This window comes from Lissotriton helveticus, chromosome 1_1 (assembly GCF_964261635.1).
Source record: "Lissotriton helveticus chromosome 1_1, aLisHel1.1, whole genome shotgun sequence".
Classification (NCBI taxonomy): domain Eukaryota; kingdom Metazoa; phylum Chordata; class Amphibia; order Caudata; family Salamandridae; genus Lissotriton; species Lissotriton helveticus.
In genome coordinates this window covers 1,783,136,649-1,783,162,796 of record NC_136057.1, presented here as the reverse complement: position 1 = coordinate 1,783,162,796, position 26,148 = coordinate 1,783,136,649, and the positions used below count along the sequence as shown (strand labels likewise).

General features: G+C 50.9%; 1 protein-coding gene across 3 annotated transcripts in view; it reads left to right on the top strand.

Annotated features, from left to right (window-relative positions):
- Positions 1-4,546: 4,546 nt before the first annotated feature.
- The window catches only part of SERHL2 (serine hydrolase like 2), a 105,010-nt gene continuing 83,408 nt past the window's right edge, over positions 4,547-26,148 (top strand). The window contains exon 1 of one of the 3 annotated variants that reach the window (XM_078640385.1): positions 4,547-4,667. The gene's annotated coding sequence lies outside the window, so the exon portion shown is untranslated. The other 2 variants (XM_078640395.1, XM_078640392.1) reach the window with 2 other exon arrangements.

The window sequence follows — 26,148 nt, the reverse complement described above, 5'->3', positions numbered from 1 at the left end:
TCCTAAACTGGACCCAGCAAGGGACTCCCTATCTATGGGGTCCTCACTATCTGCTGGCGTCCCTGTGCTATCATCTTCTTCCTCCTCAGACTCTTCAGGGCTCCTCTCTGACCCACCACCCTCATGGTGTGAGACCCGGGCCCTCTCCTCACTGTGCTCACGCTCCCAGTCATCCTTCTGCCATTGGATCAGGTTACCCCTAAGTTGGGACTGGGTGTCTGACTCATTCACTGCAATGTCTCTCTCTTCGCAAAACTCTCTCAGTTCATGCAAAAACAGACCCCAGACATTAAAAGCAGACTCCATCCTGGCAAGATGCTCACAGACACGTGCAACACAGGGGACTGAACAATCTGAAGTAAGAGGACACAATTCCAAAACTTCAACAATCTCCTTATCAAAGAGAACTCATACTCATGCGTCCAGGCAAACACACCATTCATCCACACACACCCTCCCCTCGGATCGGTAAGGCAGTTTCTACCACCCCTGACTTCTCAACCAGACCAAAAGCGACACAGGTACCAAACTCTGGAAGCAGGGCGGGGGACAAATGTACTGAACACAATCAAATGACACTCTTCAGGAGAAGAAAATAATGAAACTTCCAAAACAATACAATCCCCTAAAATGTGGTCATCTAAATGCAGAGTTTTGTGGTGCAGCCAGCCGCTACTAAGGTACAAGGCAAACACAAATCCTTATCCCACCGCTTGCCGCCAATGTTGGAAATGGGCTCCCCGGCTGGCCAGGGCTTTCGCCAAAGTCAGTCAGAGACCACCACTCCCAAGTCAGGGCAAGGGAGTTACACGCCAAGATAACCCCTACTCACCCTCTAGGTAACGTGGCGCGAGCAGCAAGGCTAAACTTGGAGGCGATGTAGGTTAAGTATTTGCGCACGCACCCCAGCAACAACAACCAAAGGCCCACCACAAAGGAAACTCCACACAAGGTTATATAAAAATAGCCTTTGTATTACACCAAAACACATTAGATAAAACACACACTTTACAATGTGCCAGAGGCACGGGCAGAATTTACAAGGGATATGTACAAGACAGGGCCACCTGGACCACTGTCAGGAATCAGAAGTAGCACTTTCAGAAATAGCACTTAGAAGGTAAAATATAAATGTACTTTAGCACAAAATAGCACACAACCAGTATCTACTGGTAACAGGACCTCACTAGCACCACCTGTACTAGGGAGAAAAACAACCACCTACATGTCTCAATTCCTGTAGGGGTGTAAAAACAACACACATGATGCATTAACATTCAGAGGTGTAAGCAAAACACATGATGCCGTAACATTCAGAGGTGTAAAGGCACATGACGCATAATCAATACATTCAGAGGTGCAGAACAAATACCAATTTCCCCAAACTCACCAGTCACCACCTGTGACTGTCCCGGTGTCCCAATGTCAGGGCCTAAACGTGGCAGTTGCCCACAAAGTGCTGGGCAACTGGAGCAGGGAAAGTTAGCGCAAAGTTGGAGCCTCTCTGGGCTCAAAGAACCACCACTGTGGCACTGGTGAGCCTCTCTTAGGCTCTCTCACCAGCAAGGGGGGCTGCTGAGCCTCTCAGGGCTCCAGCAACAGAAAGGTACAGCCTCGCTGAGCTGGGGGGTCCCTCGCTCTGGGGACCCAAAGCAATAATGCTGGCCAAGAGCCTCGCTGGGCTCTAACGCTACTGGTGCCCCCGGGGCACCTCGTGGCTCCACAAACGCGGAGGTGCTTTCTCTCGGTGGAGCCTCTCTGGCTCGGGTTGGAGTCCCCCTCTTGGGGACTCGGGTCGCTCACAAGTGCCCCCTGAGCCCTCAGGCTCAAAACACAAAGGCGCGAGGTCGCGCTACAGAGAGGGGGCGGGGCGGACACCGGCAATGTGTCCCGACGCTCCCCCCTCTTCTGCAGGCACCTACCGGGTTCGCGCTGGGCTCTCCAGCGGAGGCGGGTCTCTCCCGCTGGTCCCGGGGCTCTCCTGGGCGGCGGGGCTCTCCACACCGCGACGGAGCCTTGCCGGCACCTTTTCTCTGCTCTCCTCGCTGCTGGGCTCTCCTCTCCCGGCGGCGAGGCGGAACTTCCGGTTGCTTCTCCCGGGGCCGCGCTCTGATTGGCCGGCCGGCCGGAACACTTCCGGGTCGTCGCGGGCAGCGCGGCGGCCCGTTTTAGGCAGGCAGGCGGGCTCCCAGATGATCCGAGGAGTGGGCTCCCTCGTAGATCAATAAATCGGCACGACACCACAGCAATAAGCGGGGTGGCACCCGCGCTGTCAACTCGCCACACGGGGCGATCGGATGCCGGGTGGGCACCGGCCTCTGCAGACCACAGCGCTCCCAAGCGCTGCAGGCACAAATAAGCGCTCGTAAGCGCTAAACAGCAGCAAAAAGCGCTCCCAGGCGCTAGGGGTAAAATCCAGCGTTTCCAAGCGCTAGGCAGGCAATCTCAGCGCTCCTAGCGCTGAAGGGCAGAGAGCAGCGCTTTCAGGCTGCAGGCAACGAAGTCCTCAGTGCTCCCCAGCACTGGAGGACAGGACAGGGCTCCAGCAGGGCTGGGGGCAGGCAGAGGGGCAAGGCTGGGCCAGAGCCAGCACACTGGGTCTCCAGGCAGGGAGACACCCCAAGTGGCGGTCCTCCTGGCCCCAGCAGCAGCAAAAGCCCCCTCTGGCAGGATCCAAAAGTAGAACAACCTCTGTGGGGACACAGCCCCCTTTTTTATACAGTGCATTCCTTTGTTCAAGGGTGTAGAGTGGGGGCGGAACCAGTCGCAGCTGGTTCTTGAGTACTCTGTTTACCTCAACCACCCTCTCTATTCACTGGCAGGGCTTGGGTCATTAGACACACCACAGGGGGGCGGAGCCAGCATTGTGTGGGGAAAACCCAGCCCATCCAGGACACAGGTACACTCCTCCCACACATCACTCATGCTAATCTCCCACTCACCACCGGGCAGACCCATCCAGACTTCCTGGAGCCTGGCATGCCAGCCAGCTCCAGCCAATCACACGCCAGCACCCTCACAGCACACGTACAGCCATGTCTAGAAATGGCGCTTCGCTACTAGACACATACATGCGGCATACACCGTTGCGCAGCATTCACTCACACGAGTTCACACATACCAGACTCAAGCCTGTACACCCCACGCATCAGGAACAACCAGGGACACAAACATTCCCCATGCATTCCTATGGGCGGGCAGGCCTAGCTCAGCACATGCACTCAGAGTGCGCACGCACTTTCCACTGGGACACAGTGAAAGTGCGCAGAATCCCAAAATCACCATCTCCAGGTCACCATTTCAAGCAAAAAGTCTAGGGGTGAACCTGCCCTAAGGGCCAAAGTCCAACAACATCCATACAAGTGCACAGACAGCAAACCCTGGGATATGACACCAGCAGAAATTCCTTTACAAAGGAAAAGCGTCACCTGCACTGGCCAGCCCTTTCCCCCTGCTGTGTGCATCTTCCCACTCCCACCCCATGCTGAACACATCAAGTGCTTAGGTGAAATCCCTGCCTTCAGGCAAGGATATCACCTCGGCGCTAGTAAAGGAAAACAAGAGGGGGGGGCTGGGGGTTTACTTGATACTGTTCAGAGGCTGGCTGGCTCGGGCTGCCGGGCCTCTCAGAATGCATCAATAACAATGACATTCTCAGCTCCGATGCGCAGTCATCTCAGTGCGTGTCAATTAGCCCGGGCTGAAGAAGACGACGGGGGGGGGGGGGGCTGAAGCCCGGTGAGCCCAATGGGTGTTGCGCGCCTGTGTTTGTATCTCTTCCTTGAATGACTTTACAACTTGTACATTTGCCAATGTTTTCCCTCCCTTCGCTCCACTTGTACATTTGCAATTCTTTTCCTGTTTATGTCTCTTATGTAACTCATGAAATCCAAAGTCCTTATGTAACGCAACTGGTTATTTTGTAACGCGCTCTGACACCTGCGGGTAATGTTTGCGCTACATAAAATCGCAATAAATCAATAAAAATAAAAATAATTTAAAAATACGAAACTCCCACCATAAGTAACCTAGAAGCTTTACGTATTGTCACTTGTTACTCTAAACTTCTCACGTGACCATCTTTAGGTCTATTGTAAAGCGCTCTGACACGCTCACAGTAAAAACTCCCGCCCTAGCGCATGAGCAAAACAGCCGCCACACATGCGTAGAAGCGAAAGCTGCAGTTCGATCCCCTTTATTCCGAAAGGGTGGCTCGGCGGCCATGTTGAACTAGAAGTTCATCTGTAGGTTTTAAAAGTTATTGGTCCATAAAGCATGCCAGATAAAATTTGAGAACAATTGTATGTTTGGTAGGAGATGTAAATAACATAAATGCATGTTCAAATAACGAGTGAGGAGTTCCTTTGACCGTATGACAACATTTACAATGGATTTCTGATTCACTGAATCTTAACAGCTTAAATAAATAGAAAGTAGTGCATATATTCCTACCTGCCGCAGGCTTTGCTTGCTTCACTTTCGGTTGTTGGTCACTATGTTATTACTTAGTTCCTACGTCACTTTTGCCCTCGCCGTCCGTGACTTCCTCGAGCTGACTTTCACTTTCGAAGCGCGTTGGTTGCCTTGGTGGTCTCACCCATAGCCTCGAGTGCTGATTGGATGATAAGTGGGACTGGCCGGTTTCACGTTCATAAAACACTTCTCAGGTAAGGCCTGCACTTTCTGTGATTGGACTATGCTAAACAACCGGTTAATTTTTATAACCTTTCAGTACTAAATTTCCGAATCGGCAGTTTCCATTACTTAAAGGTATTTTACTCGTTCCACCAATTCACTTATTATTTGCGCTTTTCAAAATTCGAATTTACAAGAACCCTTCGCAAGGATTAGTAAATCAGACATGAAAAATGTCTCGATGATATAATACTTAGTGTATCCAAGTTAGTTTTATGGCCTACTGCATACATGCAATGCATTTGGATGCCTATTTGCTGTGTACGGTTACCAGATGATTGTGACCAGGTGGCTTCATATCACCAGGATACCACTTTTCTATTCCTGGACAAGGTTTTTGCATATCTTTGTTAGCAGGTGTGTTGGTCCAGTTGGGGCAATTAAAAACAAGACTACAACTAACAGCCCACTAATATGCAAATGCAGGTAGGGCATAGAAAAGTGGTGTCCCGCTGACATTTTGTATTATATTGTAATCAAGAGACAGTGGCAGAGAAAAACAAATCACAATATACACAATACACAATAGACAATGATGATATTTATGTTTTTTGAATGTAGTAATTGTGAGTGTAATTGTTTGAGCGCCCTTGTTTTCATCTAATTACATTAAATAGCTTTTTGAGCACTGATTTATGTAAGGTTTCTTGTGACATTGTGACACTCATAGGCTTTTTTCCTTTTAATTTTCCTTATTCTCGGGGTGGGTTTGTTCCCTCTTTTGATTATATTGCTCAAGAACCACTGTTTGGAATATATTGGTTGTTACCCCTGGTTCTTGTTCTAGGGTCGCCCTTGTGGTTAGTTACTACGTAAGGCTGTTAAGCGTGACGCGGGGCACCTCGAAGGCTTCAGTAAGTTGGCTGACGTCTTCCATAAGTGTGCGAACACGCTGAGAAGCACACCCTACCGGGAGGAAGACTTACCAGGGAATACTGGTGACTATGTCACCCCAGAATTTGACCCTGATGGCGGAGAGGGTGATGAGTTTGAGGACGATGATGATTCCTCTGATGATTTGCAAGATTCCAGCAGGTCGTGGCGTCCCCAGTCTTCCTGCTCGGAAATGGGGGATGGGGAGTCTCTTCCTCCTGACATGTTTGATACCACTTGCATTTTTTGTCTGCCTTCTGCGGACTGAGTCCCTGATAAGAAGACGGCCGATTATGTAGCAGCAAAGATTCGCCAGCCCCTTAACCAGGAAGTGAGATCCCGTCTCCGGTCGGAGTGCCCTAGGCCGTCCCTGCCCAATGGTGTCACAGCTACCCCGGAGATTGACCCTAAGCTATGTACCTTTTTTGCTAAATATATGAAGGATACAAAAAAGGGTATAGATAGGTCTTGGAGGGCTTGCCAGGACAAGCTCCTGGATATTGTCGGTCCACTCACTAAAATTATAGAGTTAGCAGAACGGTCACGTGAGTCTGGGCAACCTCTCCCTACGGATGATGTCGCTGGCTGGGCGCAGAGGGCTATGTGCCTTTTAGGCAATGCCAACTGCGCTCTCTCGGCTGAGCGTCACCGATCTCTTCTTTTAAAAATGTATCCCAAACTTGGAGAGTTGTCTTCTTCGGAGACGGGTCCAGTGGCTCAAGGCACCCTCTTTGGCGACCCTTTCGTTAAAGAATTGGGAAAGTTTGTCGCCACTTTTTCTGCATTAGATGAGGCCCAGGCTTCGATGAAAAAGATTTCCCTCAAAAAGGTTTTTGGTGGGGCTGGACAAGGCAGGGGTCGCTCTTCCAGCCGACAATACAACCAAGGGCCCAACAGAGCTCATGCCAAATGCAACAACGGATGGAATGATAGCCGACAAGGAACTTTCTATCCCTCCCGTGGCGGCAAAGGACAGAACAGAGGCAGCGGTGGAGGCCAGGTCAATTCCAGAGGATACAATGGTAAGCCTAGATCTTCTCTCTCCTGTTCAGTTGGGGGGCAGAATTTCCCTGTTTTTAATAGAATGGGCGGCTCTCACTTCAGATACTTGGGTGTTGGAAACGGTTCAAGGCTTTCACATAGAGTTCTACAGGACCCCAACTCAAATTTCACGCCCTCGTCCTTTGGGTTTTTCAGCCTTAGAAGAGTCTCTAATAGATCAGGAAGTTTGCGATCTTCTTTCCAAAAGCGCAATCTCTCTTTCGCGTCTTCATCCACGAGGCTTTCTAAGCAAAATTTTCTTGGTAGAAAAGAAAGAAAAAGGCTTCAGACCGGTTATCAACCTCAGGTCTTTCAACGAGTGGCTGGTTTACTGTCACTTCAAGATGGAGGGGATCCATCTTCTCAGAGACCTCCCTCTCCAAAACGACTGGTTAGTTCAGTTGGACCTCAAGGATGCCTATCTGTCGGTCCCCATCTTTCCTCCACATTGCAGGTTCCTTCAGTTCCAGTGGAGGGATCAGATATTAGAGTTCAAGACTCTTCCCTTTGGTCTCCTTGGTGCTTTACCAAGCTTCTCAGATTGGTAGTGGAACATTTCCGCACGAAGGGAATCCGGTTGATTATTTACCTGGACGATATCCTTTTGATGGATCAGTCCAGGAATCAGCTCCTCCTCCACTTGCAGATTACTGTTTCCCTTCTACAGAGCCTGGTATTTATCATCAACGGCCAGAAATCGGATCTTGTTCCCCAACAAAGCATGATTTTTCTGGGATTTTGCATAGACACGAAGGAGGCCACCTTGAATTTTCCATCCCAGAAAATTTCCAAAATCAAAAAGGAGATTCGAAAGGTTCTCCGACAAGACAGGATCTCCTTACGGCAATTGGCCAGGATTGTAGGATTGTTATTGTCTTCGATACAAGCCATTTTTCCTGGGCCTCCACATTACAGGGCTCTTCAGAGGTTGAAGGCCTCACATCTTCGGAAGGGCCTCACCTAGTTGGAGTTGATCTCGGAAGCCAGGTCGGAATTGCATTGGTGGATAGATCACATGGAGGCTTGGAACGGGAGAGCGATTTTCGGATCCTGTTGGGATCTGGTGATAGAGTCGGATGCCAGTCGCCCGGGCTGGGGAGCCAGGTGCGGAACTCTATCTGTGGGAGGCAGATGGACGGAGGAGGAACTTCTTCTCCATATCAATTGCCTGGAGCTTCTGGCAGGGTCCTTTGCCATTCGCTCCTTCACGACGTCGGCAGAGAGCCTCTCTGATCTTGATCACCCCGATTTGGCGGGTTCAGATTTTGTTTCCGTCTCTTCTGGAGTTGTCTTCGGACACTCCTCTGCGGTTGCCTTCTTTCCACTGAATTCTGTCGGATCCCCTGGGTCACCCTCATCTCCTGATTCTCCAAGGCTATCTACATCTTATGGCCTGGAGGATTTCAGGAGACGATGGTCTGACGTCTCGCTTTCGAGAGAAGCTGAATTCCTTATCCAACAGGCCTGGGCCCCGGGTACTACCAAGCGATACAGATCCGCCTGGAGAAGATGGGTTCGTTGGTGTGTGGCGAAACAGCTGGATCCCGTGGGCGCCAGCATTGCAGAAGTTGTAAACTTCCTGGCGGAACTTTTTTATCAGATATTAGCTTATTGCACCATTAATTCTTTCAGGTCGGCCATTTCTGCTGGTCATTCTCTGGTCGATGGTGCCCCAGTTGGTGAGCATCCATGGGTTTGTAAGCTTTTGAAGGGTATTCGGCTTTCTCGGCCCCCAGAGCCTCGTTATTCGGGTATCTGGGATGTTAATTTAGTTCTTCGATTGCTGATTTCTTGGCAAGATAATTACTTTTTGTCCAGGAAGGATATGTCTCGAGCATTGCAGCTCGAGCCATATAGAGTTGGATCACGAAAGCTGACCAAGGGGCTTTGGCAGGCGGATTACGTACAGTGCATATGCCCGTGCACGCGCTTGCCATTTGCTCCCCGAGCCAGGCATCAGAAGCATCCACGCCCCCCCCCCGCCACACCAGCCATGTCACAAACCACCATTTGTTTCTGCCTCGCATCATAGCATCAGACCCGCCACAGCAAAGCCGAGAGCTTCAAACTTCAAAGGAATGCTCTCCCCCTTCCCCCTCTGCGCAATGCCAGAGCTTGTAATTCGAGAGGCATGACATTTCACACCAGCCACTTCACGCGCTCCGCAGAATCAGCCCTCATCCCAGCGCTGCCTGTCCTTCAAAAGCAGCTTGTTCTCTTTATTCTCGCACTCTGTTTGTTTCTCCACTTACTATCCTCTTTCTAGGATTACTGTAGTCTCACCTCGCATTGAGGATTCATATTGTTTCTCTGTTTATGTTTCGGGTGTTCCCGACCTCTTGTTATTTAAGTTACATGCGCAGTCAGCTTACACGCACGGTCCACTTTCACTTTCCGGACCACGAGCACTATATTTTATTTTTTCTCTTCTCTTCTCTTTTCACTTCACTTTTGGTGTTTCTCTTCTTGCACGATTCTACTTTCTCTTCGTCTCTTTTCACCCAATCTTTCTTCTCCCCAGTTTCACACCTCCCTCGCGCCGTGTTTGCTCCTCTTTTTCCACATGCCTCGTTTGCTCCTCTTTTTCCACATGCCACGTTTGCTCCCCTTTTTCTCCATGCTGTAGTTGCTCCTCCTTTTCTCCACACCGCGTTTGCTCCTCCGTTTTCCTCAAACGCCCTGTACATTTCTCTCCACGCTTGTTTCGTACCGGACTAGGCATATTCCCAGAATCCAGCGCCTTTCCCACTACTTTATCTTCGTCTCTTTTCACCCAATCTTTCTTCTCCCCAGTTTCACACCTCCCTCTTTGACATTCTTCTAATGCTCCCTTCTCTCCCGTTGTTCTACGGCCCACTTCCACGCAACTTCCTTCCCTCATTGCTTCTCAGTGCGCCCCCGCTAAGCTTCCATGAATGCCCCAGTCCCACCCCTCATGCTCCTCTTTTTCTCCGCGCCGTGATTGCTCCTCTTTTTCCACATGCCTCGTTTGCTCCTGATTTTCTCCATGCTGTAGTTGCTCCTCCTTTTCTCCACACCGCGTTTGCTCCTCCGTTTTCCTCAAACGCCCTCTACATTTCTCTTCCACGCTTGTTTCTTACCGGACTAGGCATATTCCCAGAATCCAGCGCCTTTCCCACTTGAATGTGCCCTGGACCTGCCCCGCTTTGCTCTTCTCCCCTCTTCCGGGACAGGATGGCACGTCCCAGAAGATAAATGCCACCTGCAACCAGCTCTTCCCTATAGCTACACTGGTCACTGTGTTTACTGGTCCCTCCACCCAACTTTTTTCCCTCATTACTTCTCAGCGCACCCCCTCTAACTTTCCCTAACTACCCCAGTCCCACCCCTCGTGCTCCTCTTTTTCTCCACACCGCGTTTGCTCCTCCGTTTTCCTCAAACGCCCTCTACATTTATCTTCCACGCTCGTTTCTTGCCGGACCAGGCATATTCCCGGAATCCAGCGCCTTTCCCACTTGAATGTGCCCTGGACTTGCCCTTCTCCCCTCTCCCGGGACAGGCTGGCACGTCCCATAAAATGAGTGCCACCTGCAACCAGGTCTTCCCTATAGCTAAACTGGGCACTGTGTCAACTGGGCCCTACTTATCCTGCTGCCATGCTTCTGCGAAAAAGCGTTGGCAAAGTGAATGGGTCACCAAAATTTCAGGTCAGACTTATTTGTGGGTTATAACAAATCCAAACCAGACCTGTAGGCTTTGCCAATACTGGTTAAGATTTTAAGTATGGGGTGAAACGCCCTCACATGCTTAGCAGTGGACTCTTTAACATAAATGACCTTGCCTTGAAGGCACGGGGACTCAGTTGAGGGGTCAGCTGGGAGCCCCCCGCCTCAGGCCCCTACACTGGAAATGCTGCTTCCTTAGAGGGTGACTACATCTAATCTCACGGGCCACTCTCTCTCTCACACACACTCTCTCTCTCTCTCTCTCTCTCTCTCTCTCTCTCACACACACTCTCTCTCTCACACACACACTCTCTCACTCTCTCTCTCTCTCACACACACTCTCTCTCTCTCTCACACACACACACTCTCTCTCATACACACACTCTCTCTCATACACACACTCTCTCTCACACACACACACACACACTCACTCACACACACACACACACACTCTCTCTCACACACAAACACACTCTCTCTCTCTCACACACACAGTACAGCCTTCTACCGCCACCACTCTACCACTCTCTCCATCAACACTCTACCACTCTATGCGCCACCACGCTATCCACCACCACCCTATCCACCACTCTAGCGCCCACACTCTAGCGCCCACACTCTAGCACCACCACTCTACCCGCCCACCACTCTACCCTCCAACTCCACCCTCAAAATCCACCATCCAAATCCACCATCCAAGCACTGCTACACCCTCCAAATACACCCTCCGACTACACCCTCTAACTCCACCATCCAACTACATCCTCCAACTCGACACTCCAAATCCACACTCCAACTCCTTCCTCCAACTACAAAGCCACCCTCCAAAAACAACATCCAACTCCACCCTCCAACTCCAACATCCAAATCCACCCTACAAATCCACCCTCCAACTATAACTCCAGCCTCCAAATGCACCCTCCAAATCCACCGCAAACTACAACTACGGACTCCAACTCCACACTCAAAATCCAACTGCACCATCCAACTCTAACCTCCAAATCCACCCTCCAACACCACCCTCCAACTCCACCCTCCAACTCCACCCTCCAACTCCACCCTCCAACTCCACCCTCCATCTCCACCCTCCAACTCCACCCTCCAACTACACCATCCAACTACACCATCCAACTACACCATCCAAATCAAAATCCTACATCCAAATCCACCCTCCAAATCCACCCTACACCCTCCAACTCCACCCTCCAACTCAAACTCCACCCTCAAAATCATCCCTCCAACTCCACCCTCCTACTCCACCCTCCAACACAACCCCTCAACGCCACAGCATCACTCAATGCCACAGCATCACTCAACGCGACAGCATCACTCAACGTAACAGCATTACTCAGCGCCACAGAATCACTCAGCGCCACTCAATGCCACAGCACCACTCAATGCCACAGCACCACTCGACGCCACAGAACCACTCAACGCCATAGAACCACTCAACACCACAGCACCACTCAACACCACAGCACCACTCAGCGCACAACATCCCTCAATGCCACAGCATTACTCAATGCCACAGCATTACTCAATGCCAAAGCATCACTCAATGCCACAGCATCACTCAACGCCTCAGCACCACTCAACGCCACAGCACCACTCAACGCCACAGCACCACTCAACGCCACAGCACCACTCAACGCCACAGAACCACTCAACTCCACAGCACCACTCAACACCACAGCACCACTCAACACCACAGCACCACTCAACACCACAGCACCACTCAACACCACAGCACCAGTCAACGCCACAGCATCACTCAGCGCCACAGAATCACTCAGCGCCACAGAATCACTCAGCACCACTGAATGCCACAGCACCCCACAAAACCACTCAATACCACAGCACCACTCAACGCCACAGATTCACTCAGCGGATAGCATCCCTCAACGCCACAGCATCCCTCAACGCCACAGCATCCTTCAATGCCACAGCATCACTCAATGCCACGGCATCACTCAACGCCACAGCACCACTGAATGCCACAGCACCACTCAATGCCAAAGCACCACTCAATGCCACAGAATTACTCAATGCCACAGCATTAATCAATGCCACAGCATTAATCAATACCACAGCATTACTCAATGCCACAGCATCACTCAATGCCACAGCATCACTCAACGCCACAGCATCACTCAGCACCACTCAGCGCCACAGAACCACTCAACACCACAGCACCACTCAACACCACAGCACCACTCAACGTCACAGCACCACTCAACGCCACAGCACCAGTCAATGCCTTAACACCACTCAACGACACAGCACCACTCAGCGCACAGCATCCCTCAACGCCACAGCATCACTCAACGCCACAGCATCACTCAACGCCACAGCATTACTCAATGCCACAGCGTCACTCAATGCCACAGCATCACTCAGCACCACTCAACGCCACAGCACCACTCAACGCCACAGCACCACTCAACGCCACAGCACCACTCAGCGCACAGCATCCCTCAACGCCACAGCATCCCTCAACGCCACAGCATCACTCAACGCCACAGCATTACTCAACGCCACAGCATCACTCAACGCCACAGCATCACTCAACGCCACAGCATCACTCAACGCCACAGCATCACTCAACGCCACAGCATCACTCAGCACCACTCAACGCCACAGCACCACTCAACGCCACAGAACCACTCAACACCACAGCACCACTCAACACCCAGCACCATACAACACCACAGCACCACTCAACGCCACAGCACCACTCAATGCCACAGCATCACTCAGCGCCACAGCACCACTCAGCGCTACAGAATCACTCAGCACCACTGAATGCCACAGCACCCCACAACACCACAGCACCACTCAAAGCCACAGAACCACTCAACGCCACAGAACCACTCAACACCACAGCACCACTCAACGCCACAGCACCACTCAACGCCACAGCATCACTAAGCGCCACAGAATCACTCAGCGCTACAGAATCACTCAGCACCACTCAACACCCAGCACCATACAACACCACAGCACCACTAAACGCCACAGCACCACTCAACGCCACAGCATCACTCAGATCACAGAATCACTCAGCGCCACAGAATCACTCAGCGCCACTGAATGCCACAGCACCCCACAACGCCACAGCACCACTCAATGCCACAGCACCACTCAGCGCACAGCATCCCTCAACGCCACAGCATCACTCAACGTCACAGCATTACTCAACGCCACAGCATCACTCAATGCCACAGCATCACTCAACGGCACGGCATCACTCAGCACCACTCAACACCACAGCACCACTGAATGCCATAGCATCACTCAGCACCACTGAATGCCACAGCATCACTCAGCACCACTGAAGGCCACAGCATCACTCAGCACCACTGAAGGCCACAGCATCACTCAGCACCTCTGAACGCCACAGCATCACTCTGTGCAACCATTCAACAACAACAGGTTCTAATATGTTCTCTCAATGTTTCACGATTTATTACAAATGTCACAAAAAGATGTTAATATTTCACTTCTGTTCTTGGATTTTCATCACAATAAATACACTGAACATAATCTTCCCAAAAGTTATTTACAAAAGTTAAAGCTATTGCCATTATAAATTACAATAACTTTTATTTAAGTATTAATTATTAAAAAAAATAAAAGCCATTGTTATTTGTAATATTAATACATCTAAGTCATGTAAATACAACATATATTGCATTACAAATGCTATAGGTGTCACGTTTGTGAAAATTAAAACTATTGGCATTGTAAATGACAAAGATATTAATTTAGCTATTTTCAAAACCAACACATAAATAAAAAATGTGTTATTTACAATACCAATACCTCAAGCTTTCCTAATGCAAGACCTATTGCATTGCAAATGCTTGTTTAAGGACGACCTGAACATTGCCCAAATATCAAATCCATCAAACGAGACAGAAACTGCTTCTCGCATATCTAAGAAGTTGAAGGGCAACACAAGCCAGACAAAGATCAGATCGAGGAATGCCGCAGCCTCCACCTAACGCCAAACCAAAGCAGGCTCAAATGGCCCATTCAAGAGCGACTCACAAAAAGCTGGGGGAGATAGAGTCCCTCCCGGATACCTCAAGGGGGGGGGGGGGGCGTAAAACTCACAGACTCTGCTCCCTATGATTTAAAACTTTTGCAGGGCACGCTTAAAATTTTAGTTAGCCCACTCGTTTTAGCACTCAAGGTCATTGAAGGAGCACTAAAAGAGGTATGAGGACAGGTCTCCAGGCTAGCTGAGACACTGGGAGTATGAGAAATGAACAGCCGGGCCCACTCAGCAACCAGCTGATGACACAGTGAATCATGCAGCCAGCAGCTCTCGCTCCAGGATATGACTGGCCGTTACATGCACAAGTAACTGATAACATCATGATGACTCAGCCTCCACTATTGGTTACCACCCCAATGGCACCTGGAGATTCTGCGGCTAGGGCATCAAGTGGGCCACTTTGTGCTAGATGACACTGTGGACAAACCAGCCCAAGGCCCACATGTGGTCAGTCAATCTGTAGTTTGACAGCTCCCTCCTGAAGCAGCCTCTCTAGTGATTATATTAAAAAATGTCCCAGTCTTGCTGCTTGGACAGAATGAGGACTTTTTGGAGCTGAAGAACAAAGTAACTCATTGGCTGTGTTCATTGCGGGGGAGATGCAATAGTAATACTATGTCCAATCGTATATTCATGTTGCAGAGAGTTTCGTGGATTGGAAATCGTACCAAGAGAGAGCAAGGAGACTGTATCGTTGTTAATCTTTGGGATACCCATTTGACTGGTCTTTTACTGCATGGCATGTCAAGACTTGCCTATCCCAAGAACACAATATCTGTGGTCCCCCTGGGCTATTTTTATAGGCCATACAACACCCTGCCACCTATGATTGATCAAACGATCCTACCCTTTCGATCGCTACCATCATTGTCCTAGGTTTTACCATTTTGTATCACAAGAAATAACCGTTTTTCGGCCTTAGCAGATATTGATTGAATGGGGAGACATGATTGTCTGTGTGAAACAAAATCAAGCCTGCTCCATATCAACCAACCTATGCTGGATCTTTGGGACTCTGGTGTAAAAAGGAGGGGCACAAACTCAAGTGGCACCAAGTGTGACCCATTTAGGTATTTATGGGAAATTCGTAAAATCAGCCCCCTACTGATATTGGACACTAAATATAATGATCTACAGAGAGTGGTACGATGCCCTGTGGACTTAGCGGCTGTCAAACATGGTCTTGACATTAACACTCACTCCCCCAGACATACCATGTCATCTATAACCCTACCAAATGTTCTAATACCTGTAAACCCTATTCTGCCTAATGAAGCTGGGCAATTGTCCAATTCTGTGTCTGCCTCTGCCATTAATTCCTTTATTTCTATATGCTCCAACCCAACTTTACAGAACACTAAATTCCTTTTCTGGAACTTAGCTGGTATTTTAGGCAAACTGGCAGATCCTGATTGGCTCAAAATGATATAGGATTATCATATTCTGTGTTTGCAGGAGACATGGCCATGTAAGAATGTGCACATTAATGGCTACTATTCAGTAACAAGGCCTCCTCTGCCTTCCACACATTGTCATAATAGTGGTGTGCTCCTGACCTTAATCAATGTTGGATTTTCGTGCAAAATAGTCAAGTCCTACACAACCCCCCCCCCCACTTCCAGATAATTGTCTCTATGTTTCCCAACATCTTGTTTTAATCTTGATATATTTTTATCATAATAATTTTAACTCCCTTGAGTCCGCCCATGGGGGTGTCATAAGTAGGATCTGTGAGGATTACTCCTTTATGGGATGGTGATTGTAACCACCATCTCTGCAGATTGCCATCAATGTGGTTTGTAGGACAAAGATATTACGAATATATTCGTACTTCAGCCATAATATATGCGGTAAAGTGCTAAACATATCAATGGTGAGCCACTGCCTTAAACTCACTGTTGACTGGATGGAGGAGCCAGCTAGCAGGTATCTATTATCGGAAGGGGGAAGGGAAATTTAATTGATTTTATTCCTGTGTCAGAAGATCTGCGATGGAAGCTATCTCATTTCTCCATTCCTCCTAGTGGCTTAAGTGATCACAATCCTTGAATTCTACACTTATCACTGGGACAAAATAAAACACAGGATGTTCCCACTTATCCTCTCCCTAGTTACATGAAAAACAAGGGGTTACGTCACAAATGGGCAGACATAGATACTGTGGCAGTGGTAGGTCACCTGGTCCATGATAATGACTGGCATTTTATGGCTTGTCTAGACAGTGTGACCAAACCATCAGACATTCTGGAGGCGTACGCGGACATCTGCCAGTGTACTTCAGAGTTGCTAACAGCCACCAGGTGCCTAGACAAAAGAAGTGGTTTGATAAAACTTGCTCACAAGCACTTAGCTGTCTGGAAATTGCCCCGAAGAAGACTTTTAGGAATTCCGGGGAGGTACAATATTAAATATATCATTATAAAGAAGAAACCAGAGCAAGGAAGGAAGATATTAGAAGGAATGCTTGGGAACAACTTGAAAGAGCCAGTGCAATGAATTAAGTTTCCTTGTTCTATAAGGTGTGAACTCAACTTACTTCACTGAAGGCCACAACACCATCACCCATGTCATCATTCAACCTTCTGTATGGGTGTCACACTTTACAAAAGTGTTCGCACCAAAACCTCCAACCACTGTATTTCATAGAGCAGCGGATCCCTTTATTATTCTTGGGGTCAGTGATCATCAGCAGATCACCTTGGAAGATGTTCCCTCGGCTGGGAGGGGCTGCCCTAGCAACTAAGCTCCAGTCCTGGACCGGGTCCCTGTCGGCCTCTTTAAAAAACAACATGGACCAATGGGCACCACTTCTAGTTAATGTCTTAAACAGTGCTATCAGCAGTGGCCTCCCCAAATACTGGTCCAAGGCCATTAGAGTTCCTATTTTCAAAAATGGGGACACAGGAGACACCTGTTGTGACCGCCCAATGTCACTCATTGATTCCACGGCCAAGATGATGGGTAGGATCCTGCTGGACCACCTTGAGATCTGAGCGCAGGAGAAGGGCATTTTAACACAGTATAATGTGGGTTCAGTCGATGTCTAGGGACCATTGATCAGTGTCTCGACTTACATTTTTTGATAAGTATGTTCAGACCAAAGAAGGGTGCCTATACCTGCCGTTTATGGACCTCCGTTCTGCCTTCAACTAAGGAGCCAGGGGTAGACTCTAGTCTAAGATGTTGAATATGGACACTGATAAGAGGATAGTGCATATACTATCTAGACTCCATGCGGGCAAGGCGGGATGCCTTAAATATGGACCTAATGGAAAGCACACCATCCCCTTAAAAATAGGCCAAGGCATCAGGCAGGGTTGTGTGCTTGCCATCCTTTCATGCCTGTATGCTGGAAATGACACTCTGGCTCAATCAGAATTCACTGCAATTCAACAGTGACAAAACGGAAATACTACACTGCAGGACAGGAGGAATACCCAAGGGTCTACCCACAGATTTCTGGCCTCCTGAGCTGGGGAACCTTCCAGCCCCAGCGATCTCAGTAAGGAATCTTGGAGTCACATTTAATAACAGGCTGAGCCTTGAGACCAATGTCAACAAGCAGGTTAGTAGCTGCCTCGCTCTTATGCGAGGACTCCGCAAGCTGCTGCCCCTCCTACCTCTACAGGTTAGAGCCACTATAGTCAAAAGTACCATCCTCATCCGCCTGGATTACTGTAATGCTCTCCTACTGGAATCTCCTTTATACCTCATCTCCAGGCTTCAAAGTATCCAGGCAGCAAAACTGGCACTGTCTCGAGAGCGAAGATCCTCTACCACCCTTGCCCTGGCTGACCTACATTGGCTGCCCATACACCAGAGGATCCGTTTTAAATCCCTATGCATTGTCTTTAGAGCAGTCCATGGGCTAGGTCCCCTACCACTTCAAAACAAACTTAAATGGTACGAACCTACCCGGTCTCTTCATTCCTCCTCCTTAAATTTCGTTAATGTACCCAGGATTAAGAAAACCACCCTCTGTGGTAGAGCCTTTAGTAAAGCGGCAGCTCAATTATGGAACAGCCTACCCTTTGACATCAGAAAACCAAGTGAACTAATGCCCTTTCGAAAAAAGGTGAAAACATGGCTCTTCCCGAAAAACTTAAACCTTTAGATCCCGAGTCCTTGTCCCCTTTCTGCTGCACAGTACTTTTCAGTCTATGTACCCAGCGCCAGGATGCCCGTAGGGTTGCAGAGCGCTTTACAAATGACAAAATAAATAAATAAATAATCTATTTGTTTAGTCTTTACATTAACAATTTGGAGGCCACTCTATCAGAGGTGGTCTGTGATCCTCCTATTGCAGGCACTAACGGACTTACCTGTCCTTTTGTATGCCGATGATTGTGTACTTATGTCCCGGACTGGAGTTTGTCTGCAAAGTCTGCTGGACAGTTTTGCAGGTTATATGAACAGGCTAGGATTACTCACAAAAGTCTAAATCATATTCCATGATTTGTGGCCGCCCTAAGAGCAAAGTGAAGTCTTTTCAGCTTACTGGAATCACAATTCAGACAGTAACAACTTTCATTTACCTTGGGATTCCCTTTACCAATAACTGCTTTTGGCAGCATCTCATAGAGGTCAGACACAGACTTTCAGACTTGTACAGAACAGGGCAGCTATTCTCAAGTTTGTGAAGAAACTAGGCTTATCCACCAGTCGTCCCCCCCCCCCTTGAAACCACGCCCACCATCTATAAAGCCAGATGTATTTCGGCTGCCTCTTATGGGAAAGGTTGGGGCTACTGCAATTCAAACTCGTTACAAACCTGCGAAACGAGATTCCTGCGCTAACTCTTGTGGCTATCCCAGTGTGTCCCTGCCATGATGAGCTAGGTTTACAACATTTAGAGGATATTATTAAGTCAGTCCCAACATTATTATGGATTTCTATTTGGTGCCGTCCTGAAACTAACTTTAATAAGGCCATTATTTCAGACTGTTTGGCCCTGGACAATGCACACTGTTTTCAGTGGCTACAGTACATTAAGACACAGCTGTATCTAAGTGGTTGCCACAAATACTTTGATACCCCACAGTCCCTTATGAGGAACTCAAAAGCCCTTACTATAAAGGAGCTGGTAGCCTTTCTGGCAACCAGCAGAGAAGCTAGGAAATGGTAAGATGTAGGGCAGAACCTACTCTTAATTACCGACGACTTTTAGCATAGAGCCGTACCTGCTTACATTTTCCAGCACACAAAGGTACTATCTTTTATGATTTCGTCTGAATATTGCTCAGTTGCTGGATGCTTATCCATATATTTCCCACCACGATAAATATCTGATAGGCTGCCCTTGTGATGCAAAATCGCCACAATCAGCTGCATTTTTTCTTTTTCTGTGAAATATAGAAGTCTCCAAGGAAAATGGTCCCTGTCCCCCTGCTTAGAATCTTTAATATTAGACGATGCAGGCCAGTGATACTACATCTCCAGCTTCTTCAAACCAAACCGAAAGCGCATGCAGTCTATAGCTTTATCTCAGCCTCTGTTAGGCTACGTAAAATTGTTGGGAAATAATGATCAATTGCAGGATATCCTTTACGGGTTCCTTGACAGCAACTGTCATGCACACCATGCCTATTGTAGATTATGCTCTGTTTGCACCATGCACTTTATTACATTTATTTATGTACGTTTGATGCTCGTGGAGAAGTGTGGCTCAATGGTTAGAGCCGCAGACCCTGATGCAGAGGTCTAGCCCGGGACCAGGGTTCAATTCCCCGCCTCGGCGGGTCTTGGGCTCAAAATTCCACGGACCTGATAATTCTCGCCTCGGTGCCTATTCCAATCATGGAGTCCCACTCTGCAACTCTGGGCAATAGCTTGCTTAATCTCCACAATGGCCCCCACAACGCTAAGGATGCCTGGCCTCCACCTTGGGGGTGCCCAGGAGTGGAAATCTCACAGGGAAAGCCAGGATGGGTTCCACAGCTTTATTCGTACAAGCTCCTTGAGACCCTTGCGGGTGAGTAGTGCGCTATACAAGTATCAATTTACATTTACTTTGCTGGAAACTTATTTAAATGAACTTGGGGCATTATATTGCCTTGTTTAGGTTTCGACTAGCGAAGGCTGCGCTTGCGCAGTCTCGCTGGGAGAAACTGATGTTTTCAGAGAATGGGGCTTGACCGATCAGCCCTCCACAGGGCTTGGTCGCCCCACTCACTGCTGCCGCACTGCTGCCACTCCTGCCTGCCTTTGCCGCCTCCTGCCTGCAGATTCCTTCGCTCGCTGCCCGCTGCTCCTGGGAATTTCCCGCTGCTCCTGGGAATTTCCCGCTGCTCCTGGGAATTTCCCGCTGCCCGCTGCTTCTTGGAATTTCCCGCCGCTGCCTCCCTGCGGCCCGCCCCCCTGTGATTCCATTCGCCGCCCCGCTCCCGCCACCCAGCTGCTCCTCCCTCCCGGCTCCTTACTTATGACGCCCCCAGAGCGACCGCGCAGCGGGAGCGCCGAAGGTGCGCCAAAGGTAAGCCCGTCTGCGCCCGTCCGCGCCTGGCCCGCGCCCAGCGCCAGGACCCCTGGCCCTCCCCGCCGAGGCAAGACGACCCGACTGACCAACGACGCCGCCACTCTCAACGCACTCAATGCCGGCCAGACCCACGCCTGCTGCCGAGGCATCCCGAGACGCACCCACGGACCCTTCACCTGCTGCACCTGCAAGTTCTCCTGCCTCCGAACCTGCCCCGCACCCGCCAAGACAAACACCAGCAGCAACCACCTCAAGTGCATCCTGATCAACACCCGCTCTGTCCACAGACACGCCGTGGAACTCTGGAACCTCCTCGACGCTACATCACCGGACGTCGCCTTCCTCACGGAAACCTGGATGAACGCCTCCTCTGCACCCGACATCGCCATCGCCATCCTGGACGGGTACAAGATCATCAGGAGGGACCGCATCAACCAGACCGGAGGTGGCATCGCCATCGTCCACAGGAACACCATCCGCATCACGACCGACGCCAACGACTCCTTCGCCGCAGCCGAACATCTCCACTTCCAGATTCACACCGACCCTAAGACGACCCTCAGAGGCACCCTCGTCTACAGACCCCCGGGACCACGCACACAATTCAGCGAAGACATCACAGACTTCATCAGCCCGCACGCCCTCCCCTCCACCGACTACATCCTCCTCGGGGACCTCAACTTCCACCTGGAGAACAACAAGGACCGCAACACCACCGCCCTGCTGGAAAACCTCGCCAACCTTGGACTCAAGCAACTGGTCAACACCCCCACCCACTACGCCGGCCACACGCTTGATCCCGTCTTCTCTTCCAGCAAGTACATCACCTTCAGCCACGCCACCGGACTCCACTGGACCGACCACAGCTGCGTCCACTTCAGCTTCAAAAGATCCACGACCCACCACCACCCGCAACTGGTACCTCACAGGAATTGGAGCAAGATCACCGCAGACCAGCTCACCACCTCCCTCAGCCAGAGCCCACCCGCCAACACAACGGACCCCAACGAAGCAGCCCGCAACTTCACACAGTGGCTGACCACCTGCGCCGACGACCTCGTGCCACTAAAGAACCCTCCCAGCAGACCCAGAAGCAAGAAGGCATCCTGGTTCACCGACGACCTTAAGGACTCCAAGAAGACCTGCCGCACCCTCGAGAAAGCCTGGCTCCTCGACCGGACCACCGACAACATGACCGCCCTCAAACACGCTACCCGCAAGCACCACCAGCTCATCCGCACCACCAAGAAGAAATCCCTGAAGGAACGACTGGACAACAACGCCCACGACAGCAAAGAGCTCTTCACTATCGTCAAGGAGTTCTCCAACCCCAGCACCGGCACCAACGACATCACTCCGTCACAAGACCTCTGCGACTCCCTCGCCTCGTCTTCTACCACGGGAAGATCGCCGACATCCACAACAGCTTCGGCGCCCCACCCACGCACCCAACCGTCGAACCAACGCCCCCCACCGCCACCCTTCGCACCGGGACCACGGTGACCACCAAAGACACAGCCCGCACGATGAACACCATCCACTCCGGATCACCGACCGACCCCTGCCCACACCATGTCTTCAACAAGGCCGACTCCACCATCGCACCCCAACTCCGGAACATCATCAACGCCTCCTTCAACACCGCCACCTTCCCGGAGAGCTGGAAGCACGCCGAGATCAGCGCCCTCCTGAAGAAACCTACAGCGGACCCCACCGATCTCAAAAACTTCCGCCCCATCTCGCTCCTCCCTTTTCCTGCTAAAGTCATCGAGAAGATCGTCAACAGACAGCTGACCGCCTTCCTCGAGACGAACGGATCCCTCGACCCCTCGCAGTCCGGCTTCAGAGCCAACCACAGCACCGAGACCGCCCTCATCGCAGCCACCGACGACATCCGGACCCTGCTCGACAAGGGGGAAACAGTGGCCCTCATCCTCCTGGACCTCTCCGCTGCGTTCGACACGGTCTGCCACCGCACCCTAGTCCAGCGCCTCAGCAACATCGGTATCCAAGAGAAGGCACTGGAGTGGATCATCTCGTTCCTCGCCGGAAGAACACAAAGAGTCCGCCTCCCCCGTTTCGCTCTGAGGCCACCGAAGTCATCTGCGGCGTCCCGCAAGGATCTTCACTCAGCCCCACCCTCTTCAACATCTACATCAAACCTCTCGCAGCCATCGCACGCCAGCACAACCTCAACATCATCTCTTACGCCGACGACACCCAGCTGATCCTCTCCCTCACCAGAGACCCCGACACCGCCAGAACCTGCCTACACGAAGGGATGAAAGACGTCGCCGAGTGGATGAAGGACAGCCGCCTGAAACTGAACTTGGACAAGACGGAAGTCCTCATCCTGGGATCTTCGCCCTCCGCCTGGGACGACTCCTGGTGGCCCCCAGCCCTGGGCACCGCACCCAAGCCAACCGACCACGCACGCAACCTGGGCTTCATCCTGGACCCCTCCCTCTCGATGACCAGACAAGTCAACGCCGTCTCCTCATCGTGCTTCAACACCCTGCGTATGCTTCGCAAGATCCTCCGCTGGATCCCGACCGAGACCAGGAAGACTGTCACCCAGGCACTCGTCACCAGCCGACTGGACTACGGAAACGCCCTCTACGCCGGAACCACAGCCAAGCTACAGAAAAGACTCCAGCGCATCCAGAACGCCTCCGCCCGACTCATCCTGGATGTCCCCCGACGCAGCCACATCTCCAGCCACCTGAGGAACCTGCACTGGCTCGCCGTCGACAAGAGGATTACGTTCCGGCTCCTCACCCACGCACACAAGTCTCTCCACGACCTGGGCCCCAAGTACCTCAACGACCGCCTGACCTTCTACACGCCCACCCGCCAGCTACGGTCCACCAGCCTCGCCCTCGCAGCCGTACCACGCATCCGAAGAGCCACCGCCGGAGGAAGATCCTTCTTTTACCTGGCTGCCAAGACTTGGAACTCCCTCCCCATCCACCTTCGGCTGACCCAGGACAATCTCGCCTTCAGGAAACAACTCAAGACCTGGCTGTTCGAGCAGTAGCATACCCCTCCCCCCAAGCGCCTTGAGACCCTCCCGGGTGAGTAGTGCGCTATACAAATGGCATGATTGATTGATTGATTCTCCATTGGTTGGCCTCGAAGGCTGCGCTTGCGCAGTCTCGCTGGGAGAAACTGATGTTTTCAGAGAATTGGGCTTGAACCCGCCCCTCTTCTCCATTGGCTGGCCTCGTAAATGCTGGCCAGCCATTGGAGGAGAGGGGCGTCACTCAGTTCAAGCCCCGTCTTTTTCGGATTCAGGGGCGTGTTTTTTGCTGTTTTTAACTCTGTGAAGTCATCCGTCACTCAACTGCAAAAACAACGCCCCCGAACGCGAAAATTCGCTCTTCTCGCTTTTCGCCCCCACCCCCCTGTTCCTCGTCCCGCTCGCTTTTTGGGCACCCACCCCCCTGTTCCTCGTCCCGCTCGCTTTTTCGGCCCCCCACCCCCCTGTTCCTCGTCCTGCTTGCTGCAGTGACAGCGCACTGGAAACCGACTGTCCCCACTGCAGGGACAGCGCACTGGAAACCTACTATCCCCACTGCAGTGACAGCGCAATGGAAACCGACAGTCCCCACTGCAGTGACAGCGCACTGGTAGCTGTAATTATTAGTTACATCAGATTTGCATCGGGCCACGATTTGATATTGCACTTGAAGCTTGGCTCATGTTGGTACCACTAGGCTGGGAACAGACCCACCCCCCACCCCCGAGAAGTGACAGCACGTTAGCGACTCCTACCTCTTTGACTGCACTGTGTCTTTACAATGTGACCAGCGCCAGAGACTGGCCATACTGCAGTGACCGCGCAGGGGAGCTAGCCTTTAATGCAGTGAGGTCACACCCGGTGCTAGTAACCCACACTGGGAGCAAGTCTTACCCCGGCAATATTATACTGGGAGCTATCTTTTACTGCAACACGAGCACACTGCGAGCTGCGCTCACTCAAGGCCCATCACACTGGGAGCTAGTCCCTGCTGCTGTCACTGCGCACACGATTGTGTCCCTTACTGCAGGGACGTCACACCGAGAGCTGCACTTACTCCAGTCCATCACACAGAGAGCCCCTGCTGTAGTCTGCGCACAGTGACATCGGTCTTTACTTCAGTGACGGCTTCATGTGCGCTCTTGTTGCAGTCACTGTCCACAGGATGCTGTTTCTTACTGCATCACACTGGGTGCGCCGACTGTTGCATCAGTGCCACACTGCGGAGGCGTTCACTGCACTGTAATTACTCTTTGCTGCCCACACTGCAGTGAACTGATGCCCTCTCACGCCAGTGACACCGCACTTGAGAGTTTTGGTCACTGCGGAGAGAGATGAGACGGTGTTCTACGCTACACCCACCCCAGCATCCCCCGTGACACCTCTGCAGCGAGGATAGCCTCCAGCGAGCCCTCCCCTCACCGCAGCGCCCCCACACCCACATCTCCCCCGGGCCCATCTCTTTCCCCTCCCCCCCCAGTAGCACTCTGTCCCAGTGCACGTTACTTCTGCCGACCTCTGCGGATCTGGAGCACTCCCCCTGTCCATCTGAGGTGTCCTCAGATCGTCACCTCTGCTCGTCTGCACATCTCCTCTGGTTGCCACATGCCCATTTCTTTACCTCTTTCCCAGAGTAGATCTCGCCCTCTGATCCATCTCCCATGGAGATCTCGCTGCTACAGATTCCCTCGCAGGGCACACCACCCATGGAGAGCTCTGTCGCAAGACACATGCCACCCTCTTTGTCTCGTCCACATGTCATACCCTGCAGATTTCTTGCCCGTTTATGTATTTATTCCCAAGCAGTGATGCATGCACAGGCATGCTGTGTGCAGGGACACAGAGCCAAACGCCGTTGAGTGGGCTAAGTGCGATAATTGTGTTTTTCCCCCCAATTATTATGAGGGATACACATGCCCTACTATGCCCCTTATTCCATTAATTGACAAATGAATCCGCGCGGATTCGGTGTTGAGTCCATGGAGTGATGGAGTATAGCACGAGTGAGACCTCAGTGCATGCAGTGACAAACTGCAGTAGCACGGGAGCGACTAAGCACTGACGGAATGTAGCACAGGTATGATCTTCAGTTCATGCAGTGACGAAGGAAGGAGTATAGGTCAGTGAGATCTCAGTCCATGCAGTGACCAGGTACTACTACGGGCATGACCATGCACTGACCGAATATAGCACAGGTATGATCTCCAGTGCTTCCAGTGACAGAGGGGTATATAGTTCAGTGTGAAGCTATTGACATTGTAAATGACAATGCCATTTATTTTTCTGTTTTCAAAACCAA